Raw genomic sequence first — 4,528 nt, 5'->3', positions numbered from 1 at the left:
AAATAAAAACATAAGTTGCAAAAGGATTAACGACAAGGCATACTTGTGAATTATTTCAGGCAGTTGGACCTTGTTACTTCTCTTGTGTGCTCTCTTACCTTGACTGGCCAAGAAGGGTGACAGATTGATCACTTTTGTTGGAAATTTCTTTGGTTGCTGGTACTTGGTGGCAGTAATATTTTCTTGAGGTTTGATTTTCAATAAGCCCACATCTGAAACAAAGTTTGGAAATTTGCATGATGGTTGTGAGTATTCACAAATTTTGTGCCAAACTCTGTGTACTCATCTGTATTTTTTCATTCATATTTTTCTTTCCCATGCCTCACCAAATGTTCATCATCTATGACTTCAGTTTCTGTAATGCCTTTCATCATTTTCTCTTTCTTGTCTTTATACTGTGTTCCGGGATAATATCTTTCTTAATTCGGACCTGTACCCACCCTCCACCGTGCTCATTCTACATTTGATCCGCAGGCAGATACAGTTAGAAGGCTAGTTTTAGAGAAAAAAGCTTTGCACATGAGCTGCTGAATCTCTTGGTCCAAACACAGCCACCAGCTGTTAGATTCTGTTGTTATGAATTACACCGTCATAGAAGTAATACATGTGACCACAGAACGGGAGACAAACAGAGCAGGCCATGTGGTTTGGACCAGTGACATCAGAAAATTAGGAGGCTGAAGCAGAATGATCACAAATTCAAGGCCAGTTTAGACTTCAGAGCAAGTTAATAATGGCCTGGACAACTTAGCAAGATCCTGTGTCAAACACATGGCAGAGAGAGAGAGAGGAAGAGAGAGGGAGGGAGGGAGAGGGAAGAGGGAAGAGGGGAGAGACAGAGACACAGAGATTACAAGGCTCATAATCTTGAAATATTGGCTAGATATTGAACTAAACCTGGATGGTAAGAGACTTTGTAAGCCCACAAGATAGACCACTGAGAGAATACATTACTGTTGAAAATTTTAGAAGTCATAGCTAAGGCTGTCGTTCATTTGTTAGGAAAGGGGAAAGCTGAGAAAAATGTGTAACTCAATGAAAAGAGAAACTTTATGCACAGTGAGATGATGTTCCAACACTGCAAATTTATGCTTATTATGTAAATTGTTTTCATGAAACCATCCATATGTAATTATTTGTATGAAGAGTCTTTGATATAGCTTGATACTTTAAGTTGAATGTAATTTTGGGTGTAATTGGCTTAGAAGTCTACTCCAAGTAATTTAATCTCAATAGATGGCATTTAAATATATTTTTCTAAATATTGCTAAGACGTAAAAGAGTAAATAATAAATGATAGAGACCAAACACAAAGGAAAAACTTTTAGTTGAGAGAGTTTTGAAGGAAAGATTCATGTGGGCAGTGCATTTTGAAATAGTGACAAGGGAAAACAGGACATAGGAAATTCAACAATGAATAGAAAACAAAACAAAAAGCTGTGGCAACATTTTTAGAAAATACTTGCATAAAACATCATCATGTAGATCCTATCACTGCATATAATAACATCTGAGAAACTAGAGAATGAGATGGTGGCGGTGCAGAAAGGATACTGTATGTTGTATTTTTTTTTTTTTTTTTGAGGGACTGTGGATTCCTCTTTATTGGACCCTTTGTAGATGACACAGAGATCTACAGTTAAATAATTATTAAAATACTGACCAGGACTATATGGCCCTGGCCCAGGGCTCCAAACCAGAAGCAATAAGGAATGGGGGTGGTGGGCTGGCAGTATTCCTCCAACATCACCAAAACCCATAAAGCGAGGCTCTTGAATCCTCCCAGGGCCAGACCAGGGCTTGGGCCCTTGGGTTAACCCAGGGCCCCTTGGCTGCATCTCTCAGGACAAGGTAACCAGCAAGGGTCTGGAGGGAACAGCCAGCCGAGTTCAGACAGACAGACCCAAACGGAAGGAAGATGGGAAACGGACAGGTGCTGTCCAGCTGGAGATAAGATGCAGCGAAGGCAGGCTGAGGGGAGAGCCTGGGGGTGGGCTGGGGTGGGGGACAGTATTGCAGCAATGCAGAGTCAGCCCCCGGGTCCTGTCCTGAGTGGCTGGTCAGGTGTCAGCTGGCAGTCTCCAGGTGGCATTCCTGACCCAAGCCTGGCTGAGGGCTCACACGTTGTGGGTCCTCTTGGTGAGCTGGGGCTCCTTGTCTACCAGCTTGGATTTGAGGTGCTCCTTGTAAGCCATGATGTCCCCAGGCCACTTAGTGACTGTCTGCTTCTCCCAGACCCAGAGCTCCTGCACAACCTGCTGGATGAGTCTGCAGTCAAGGCTGACTGTCATCATACCACCCTCAAACTCACGGATGGCATCTGCCAGTGCATCAAGGGTCTCTACGTCCAGGTGATTGGTAGGCTCGTCCAGAAAGAGCATGTGAGGGTTCTGCCAGGCCAGCCAGGCCAGACACACTCGGCACTTCTGCCCATCCGACAGGTTCTGGGTTGGGCTCACCTGCTGTCTCCCAGTGAGGCCGTATCTCCCAATGATCTTCCTCATCTCCTCCTTCTCCATGATCTCTGGATACACTTCATCATAAATGCTGATAGTAACGCCCCATCTTGACATGAGAATGCTTCTGGATCATTCCATCTGTGGGTAGAAGCTCTCCAGTGAGCAGCTTCAGGAGGGTGGACTTCCCTGCACCGTTGGGTCCCACCAGAACCACTCGTGTGTCAAGGTCAATGCCAAGTTCCAGATTATTGTAGATGCAAGGCCTGTCTTTTGTGTACTTGAAGCTCACGCTCTGCACCATCATGACAGGGGGTGGGATTTTACCACACGGTGGGAAATAAAACGACAGCTTCTTGTCACTCACAACCCTTTCTGTCAGTCCTGATGCCGTCATTTTCTGTAGCGTTTTCTCCTTGCTTTGAGCCTGCCGGGCCAGCTTGGCACTGCCATGGCCAAACCTGGCAATGTTTGGTGTGCAATCTGGTCCTGCTCCCAGTGAAACCTCTTCATCTGGTTCTCCTCCAGCTCCAGCCATGACTTCACATACTGATCATAATGACTCATGTCATACTTGAGATTCTTGTTGTGCATGTGGATGATATTGGTCCAGACCCCATTCAGAAAGTCCTGGGAATGGGACACAAGGGCCAGGATGTGCTTGAAAGTCTTAAGTTTTTCTTCCAGCCACACACAAGCATCCAGGGCCAGGTGGTTGGTAGGCTCATCCCGAAGCAGCATGAAGGGCCGAATAAAGAGGTCTCTGGCAAGAGCAACTCTCATCTGCCAGCCACCACTGAGGTCTTTCAGCTTCTTGCGCTGCATGGCAGGTGTGAAACCCAATCCGTGTAAGATCCTTGAGGCCCTCATCTCAGCTTAGTCGGCATCCAGCTCTTCCAGCCACTCATAGAGTTCCATGAGCTTCTCACACTCCGCATCCTCATGAGCTAACCGCTCAGCCTCCCTCTCCAGCATGGCCTGCTCTGTGTCCACCTCGATCACACACTGCAAGTGTGTTTTTTTGCTAGGAGGCATCTCGCAAGTCAGATGGTAGATGTCTATGTGCTTGGGGATGGGCCCTTCACGTTACCCAATAGCAGAGAGCAGCATGGACTTTCCGATTCCATTTAAGCCAAAGAGGCCATAACGATGGCCTGAGTTTAGTTCCAGTTTGGTGTCACTGAGCAGCTCTTGACCATGAAAGGTGAGTGAGAGGTTGATGATGTGGACGTCAGTACTGTTGGGGTGAGAGGCCAGGACGCTGGTGACAGCACCAACAGCAGCTTTCTTCATCTCAAAGTCCTCTAGCTCCTTGGTCAGCAGATCCACTTCTGTGGTCTCTCTGCCATTGGCCTCCTCATTTTTCTCCTCTGCCACCTGAGGTTCTGTGACGGCGTCTCCGTTTTCCTCATGTCCCTTTCTGAGCCGCTGTTGAGCTTTGCCAGCTTCCTTTTTTTTGGGCTGCTTTCCTCTTGGCCAGGTCGGAGGGCATGGTGATGAGCCACGGGGGTAGTTACTGTTCTTTCAGGAGTGGGGCCTCGCCGCTCGGCCTCTGTGGCAACAGAGCTGCTCCTTGAGCTGTATGTTGTATTGTTAACATGCATCTTTGCTGTGCTCTGAATGCTTGTGTCCCCATTTGCACGTTGACACGGAATCATCTTGTGATGGTATTGGACATAGGTCCTTATCAAGTCACGATCGCTGTGAGTGTTGCCCTGAGGCCCCAAGGCTCTGCTTGCTCCTTCCAGCACTTGAGGTCACAGAAAGAGAGGTTTCTGATCCAAGAAGTAGCACCTCTATGAGAAATATGTTTCTGTGGTGTACAGACTGTCCAGCCTAAGGTAATACAATCTTTTTATCTCTCTCAAATTTTAAAATATTTCATTGAAGTAAATAAAAACTGCATAGTATGAAAAATCTTCTAAGCAACCACTTACCTCACATGTTAATATATTTTCTCTACCTTGATTGTCTATGAGTGATTTTATCAGGCACTTACCTGGACTAGTATCTTTCTTTATAGATAAACTCATGCCTAAAACAAATGCTAACAAGTCACCCAATGATATGAT

General features: G+C 46.0%; 1 pseudogene; it reads right to left on the bottom strand.

The window, feature by feature from the left end:
- Positions 1-2,046: 2,046 nt before the first annotated feature.
- LOC118584457 lies at positions 2,047-4,003 on the bottom strand (annotated as a pseudogene).
- Positions 4,004-4,528: the final 525 nt, after the last annotated feature.

This window comes from Onychomys torridus, chromosome 5 (genome assembly GCF_903995425.1).
Source record: "Onychomys torridus chromosome 5, mOncTor1.1, whole genome shotgun sequence".
Taxonomy (NCBI): domain Eukaryota; kingdom Metazoa; phylum Chordata; class Mammalia; order Rodentia; family Cricetidae; genus Onychomys; species Onychomys torridus.
The sequence above is the reverse complement of the archived record's forward strand: the minus strand, read 5'-3'. Positions and strand labels throughout refer to the sequence as shown.